The sequence below is a fragment of the Acomys minous genome, assembly GCF_964271855.1.
Source record: "Acomys minous genome assembly, chromosome: 4".
Taxonomy (NCBI): Eukaryota; Metazoa; Chordata; class Mammalia; order Rodentia; family Muridae; genus Acomys; species Acomys minous.
In genome coordinates, this window is record NC_140486.1 from 122,750,197 (window position 1) to 122,756,593 (window position 6,397).

At 34.2% G+C, this 6,397-nt stretch overlaps 1 pseudogene across 1 annotated transcript; it reads right to left on the reverse strand.

Annotated features, from left to right (window-relative positions):
• Positions 1 to 225: 225 nt before the first annotated feature.
• On the reverse strand, positions 226 to 4,239 carry LOC311595774 (large ribosomal subunit protein eL30-like; annotated as a pseudogene). Its single transcript has 2 exons — positions 4,188 to 4,239; positions 226 to 612 (listed from the first exon to the last, which is right to left on the reverse strand). The product of its transcript is annotated as a large ribosomal subunit protein eL30-like (transcript).
• Positions 4,240 to 6,397: the final 2,158 nt, after the last annotated feature.

Here is a 6,397-nt window from a genome sequence, read left to right on the forward strand (position 1 = left end):
AATTCAGGAATAAGACTATCTTGTTATGATTTATATAGTAGACACACTTTCATTCTGCACATTTCATGATTCAATAAAAAAATATCAGAAGTTTATAAAGATAAGAAGAGAGTTTTCCTCATGAGAACTTTCATGGGCATGGAAAAATATTTGACATTGATCATGACCATTTATTTTTCTTAAAGGAGCTCTGGCAAAGTTTTAGTAAAAGAAAACTTTCCTGGTTTACTTTTCACCAGTCTGTCCTGGCATCTTCTAATAGTATCAGAATCCCTTTGGTCAATGACACCCAGTGCACATACTCTCTAGTATTTTCCACATGCTGTACCCAACTCAATATTCCTGCCACTGTAGTGATGGACACCAGTTTTAGCCAACACGGCACAGTATTCTATTTCAGATTTCCTCAAAGCTGGGCAGTTGTTGGCAAGGATAACCAACTTCACTTCTCTTTGCCTTTTCTGATCATCTTCAGAGTCTGCTTGTATCCCAGGACATACTTCCCACTTTTCATAACAAGCTGGAGCCCAGACTTGATAGACTCCAGTTTTTTGGTTTTTTTTTTTTTTTGGTTTTTTTTTTTTGTCTTCTTTGTGGTCACTGTCTTCCTGCCTTAGGTGCAGGACAATCCCCAACCAAGATCAGCTGCCAAGATGGCTGGAGAACATGAAAGGCAATCATGGCCATTTAAATTTAGAAAAAATTCTAAATTCTGTGTCTTAGCATCATTTCAAGTACAATAATACAAAATCATCTTAATTCATGTTTTTATCATTACTGGAAAATGAAAATTATCAAAACCAAAAATATTGGAATGTTTAACTTGGATTACTTGTAGAATTCATGAAGCTGTAGGAGATATTTGGGGTAGATTTTACAAAAAAGGAAAATAAAAGTATAAGTTGAAAGAGGAATGGGAGGTTAGACCAGAGAGAGTGGTGAGTGAGGAATAACAAAGACAAAGAATGTTAGAAAAAGCCACATGGAACCTAGTAGTGTGTGTGTGTGTGTGTGTGTGTGTGTGTGTGTGTGTGTGTGTGCATGTATGTAAGTTTTGTGTGTGTGTATGCGTGTCAATTAGTGTATGTAAATCTGCATGTGTGTGTGTGTGTATGTGTGTGTTGAGTTGTATTTGCCTTACACCATAGATAATACTTGTGCTGGAATCCCTAGGTAAATAAATACAAAGCTCAGGCTCATGGTAAAGATGCCCTTCGTTGAGTTCTTTTCAAGGGTTCTTGTCACTGCTCTTGGTTTCCTACAAATACTTGATGGGAAAACACTATTTCTGAAGATACCACACACTCTGATCAATGAATGTAGAAATTTCAAGTTGGTGCTACCCAGGAAACTCCTTCCCATTTTGCTGGCTTTCTTTCATAATGTAGAAAATTACTACTTAGATTGCTGGAAGAAAGAAGTCATTGACATTCTCAACTACTAATTTGATGAGCGACAATAATACATCCATGGTAAGGTATGGCTATTGGTTACTGGTGACACAAATGTTCTAGGGTTAACCACCTGATTTCTTATTTTATTTCAAACATACACTACAAAAGGAAATGTGTGTGTGAAGCTGTCATTCTGGCCAACAATACATGACTAGAGAGCTCACTGGCACCAGGGATGAACCTACTGTAAATATTTTTGATAAATGTAGTATCAGTCTGCCTTATAAATTCATAACTTTATAACCACATACTAGTGTAGACCTCAGGACAAGCAGGAAATTTTCTTTGTGTAGTAGATGGGAACTCAAAAACTCTGAACTGGTCCACAGGCAAATAACTTGTGTTAGTGGAGTAATAAGGCATAAATTGGACATTTCTATCACCCTCCTGCCCACTGAGATTAAGCATTATTGAGGAAGCTTTGGGTGGGAAGATTATAAGAATGAGAGCTTGGCATGGACTGAAATAAATCACTGTCTACTGGGCATGACAAAAACACTGCATTCATGAACTCAGAAGCGTTGCCTATCTCCACAATATGTGTCTATGAGCAAACCTGTCAACAATCCAACACGGAAGGAGAAAAGCTAAAAATCTACCATCCCTAACTAAAGAGCTAGTTACAGTTGATGGCTTCTGTCTGAGGAGAATTCAATATTTTTAAGGGTGTGGCCACCGGTAGGTATGCTATGCTCCAGTTGATGGTCATATATCTATGACTGTATGGACAGCACAAATTGGAATCAATGGGTTGCTTTTAAATAATAAAAAAAGAGAATAAAAAATTGAGAGGGGGTCGATCTGAGAGGAGTTAGAAAGATATTGTGTGTGTTAAGGTGATATTGTGTGTTTACTAAATAAACAAATTTAAAAATTCAAATGAAAAATTCTAATAATACTGTGATGAATAAATAATTCTCCTAACTCGGGTATACAAAGTAGCAAAATTGTTATTAAAACCCAATTTAAAGTAGTTTATTTTAAAAAGTAATTATAGTACATACATATACATTTACTTATAAATTCTAAATCAGCAGTTAAGGACATGATAGAAAATGTATGTCATTTGGAAAAGTATTATTTTACGACATTTCATATTTGAGTGCCAAACACCAATAATGCAATGTACATGGTCTATAGATCCATATGTGGACTATATACAAGTCTTAATAGGTTTCATGGTTTTTATGAAATAAATTTGCCTAAAGTTCACAGAAATATTTTCAGTCTCTGCAAATACAGGTTTGAGTTCCTCAGATGTAGGGATGAGATAAAAACCATACCGAAGCTGTGCAGATTCATGGATTGTATTGAGCCCTGAGCATTTCTTCCTCTGTCTAGCTATCCCTAGGTCTAGGCCGGGGAACTTCTAATCTTCACGCCATCTAAGCTGCGGCAGCCCAAACCATGAAGTATTTTGCTTCCGGCACCTATCTGCTAACATAGGTCTAGACTATCTCAGCCTCTGAGACTTCCTGCTGAATAAACTCACCCTTTCTAGCTCTTTCTGAACTCTCACTGGCTGGTTCAACTCAGATGTTCTGGTTCAAAAGCCTCTCCAAGCTGACTGATTCAAGCTGACTTCTATTAGCTTCTCATTGAATTGCTCAGCAGAACTTTGGCAACGTGTTCTGATTTTATGTCTCCTTCTCATTCCCGGGCCTGCTCTCTCTGCAACCTGTCCCTGGAAAACTGTCATACGAGCTACTTATACTACTCCACTACTAGTCCTATTGCCCCACTTCTGTACGTAGGTAACCTCTCTTTCTTGTGCTGTTCTCCTGAAAGTTAAACACATCACATCTCTGACTCATTCAGTCCAATCTTTGTCTGATTAGCCACTTTGTCTGTCTCTCAATAAGACTTTCAAACACAGGTGCTTCCTTCTATGAACTATTCTTATCCTCATTGCTTGGGATTAAATGTGTGTACTAAACGTGTGTCTGCATCCTGTCCTATTGCACACCTAGAAGGTCTTTAGATGTGCCAGAGCTGTCACGTTGCTGGAATAAAATTCACCTACAAGTCTCATACTAGAAAAGAAAAACACTGAGCTGTGACATGTGGACCATTTTAAAGCCATAGAAAGAGATTCCTTTCAACCAGTGAAAAATGTCATACAATGCAGCTCTCTAAAACAACAAAAGTTACTTCTGTAAATTGCTTGATCCCAGATTATTCTTTTTTGTCAAAATGAAGGTCAATACAATTTTAACTGAAGTATCAATACAATGAAACAAACAATGAAAGGATTGTCGTGATCAGGACTTGAGATATTTAAACAGTGTATGCAGGATAAATTTTTTTCCAATAATTCTAAGGGTATCTTGGAAATGTCTTCATCATTTTTCCAAAGCATAATTTAATCTTTCCATGCTAAACTTAACCTATTTGTGAAAGTTAATTTTATATTTCTAGAATCTGTATAAAGCAAAATTTTTCATATGTCTTCTTTCAGTTTTAAAATATTCCTTCCATCTGTGGACCAAGTGAGTAAGGCAAATCTCAGTTGTTTGCTCCTAATGTTTGTAGACTGATACAGGTTCACTTGTCAGGTCTGCTTAGTTCTTTCTTAAAGGTTTCCTTCAACATTCTTATACTACAGATGGTATAGTTAAAATTATACTTATGATAAATTATGTCACCAATTTCATTCTTATAGAGAATTTTAATCCAGTGTACCTGTACCTTTAATCTCTATGGCTGGAATACAGACATGCCCTTAGCACACACCTTTAATCCAAAGCAATGTAGGTAAAGTTCGTTTGCAGAAGGAAGAAGCCATGTTTGAAAGTTAGTAATTTAATGATACACAAAATGATGAATCATAAAAAGCTTTGACAGAATAAAATATGCCCAACTCTCATGAGAACAGAGAGAAGAAGTGACTTAAGAGAAAGCAAGCAGCACAGAGGGAGAGAAGAGAGGAGGACAGTTGTACAGAAATAGGTTAAAGAGAGAAAACAAGATAGTTACAGGTGAAGACAGAACACAACAAAGAATGAGAAGAAGACAAAGAATGATTAGATTATATTGCCAAACTTAGCTTGAGGCCAAGCAAAGCAATTCAGTCAGGAGTCAAGAGAAGCCATTTTGAATCATTGAGCTTGGAGAGGACTTTTGAACCAAGTGGCTGAGTTGAACCAGCCGTCCAGAGTTCAGAAAGAACCAGAAAGGTTGATCTTATTCAGCAGTAAGTCTCAGAGGCTGTAAACAGTCTTGGCATAGATAAGATTGTACAGAGACTAGAAGGTTCCAGAACAAGCTCTGGTTAGCCTACAGAGGCAAGTAAGCCTCCAAGACAACCATTTCATCTGGTGAATAAAAGTAACTTTTACAATTCTGATGTCATCTGTAACTTTTACATGTGACCACTATATAAACAATGCAAAAAAAGTCATTCTCTAAATTATCAAATGGAATTGTAGCAATTTATATAAATATTCAGTATAGATAAAAAGTGTCAGCAGCACACAATGGGAATTTTAGTTGAGCACTTACCTGTTCAGGCTTGGAATCAGGAGTATTGATGGCTACACATATATGTATGCTGTTTGTATACTCTCAATTTCCTCAATTCTGGTGCATAAAATATTATAAATTATTTTATTTTAATAAAAGGGTAAAATCAACTTGAGTTTCTTTTAGTCATTATTTGTTAAATCTTATCTTTATTGTTTAATATAAAATGCTATTGAAAAGAAACATGAGAAAAAAATTAGTATGGAGGTTATTTAGTGTATGTGATACATTTTATGACTAGGTGTTACAGTTAGGATTTCTATCTCTCTGAAAAGATTTCATAACCACAACAATCCTTAATAGGAAAAACATTTCTTTGGGGTTGTTTTACAGTTTCAGAAGTTTAGTCCATTATCACCATGGCAACCTGCAGGCAGACATGGTGCTAGAGAAGCAGCTGTTCCATAGGCAGCAGGAAGTGAACTGTGACACACTTCCTTCAACATGGCGACACTCCAACAAGGTTACACCTCTGACTAGTGCCGTTATGGGGGCCATTATTTTTCAAACCACAACACTACGTATGTTATATTCATCTGTGTACTCTTAAAGGATATAAGTATATAATGTATCACATTTTCAAATAAAAAATAGTATTGAACACTTCAACTCTATGAAGTCACTAAATAAAAGGGACTCTCTAAAAAAGACTAGTTTAAATAGAAACGAAATATAATAATTTATAGAATATGATATAAAATTGTTTTTCAGTTAAGAGGAAAATTAGTTATATGAGCTACAGAAAGAAATAGGTATTTAGGTGATAGAACAATCTTTGTAATTGCTTGAATATGCTAACTCAACTTTAATTATCATATCTCTGTCAATAAAAATTAAAAAATATACTCTCCCAGCTCATCACTTTATGAATTATCCAACCTAAACTTTTAAGTCAGATACTTTTTCTTGATATATATTTGATATATATATAATTATATTATATATAATTTATATTATATGTTATATATTGTATATAATTTATAATAATTTATATGTTATATATTTATATATTACATGTATAATATATAAATATATATTATAAATTATATATAATAAAATTATGTATATAATTTCCATCAATTTGTAAATTACTTTTGAACTTCTTAAAATGTTAATTACTCAGAATAAAATAAAAGAAATAAGCTTTTCTCTTTATAGTTTCCTGAGTATCAGGAGATTTCTACAAACTACTGATGTGCTTTTAAAAATTATTTTGCAAGTTTAATTTTTATCTGATTAAAATGCTGTAATTCAATGTAAGAATATCACTAATAAAACTCCACCCAACATCATATTATTTACTTTCACTATATGAAGTTAAATTTCTCAAAGTAAATATTACCATATTTAGCAACAATTTAACAATTTTGTATCCCATAACCAATTTGATATAAATATTCATATATTCTTTTCTATTCTTC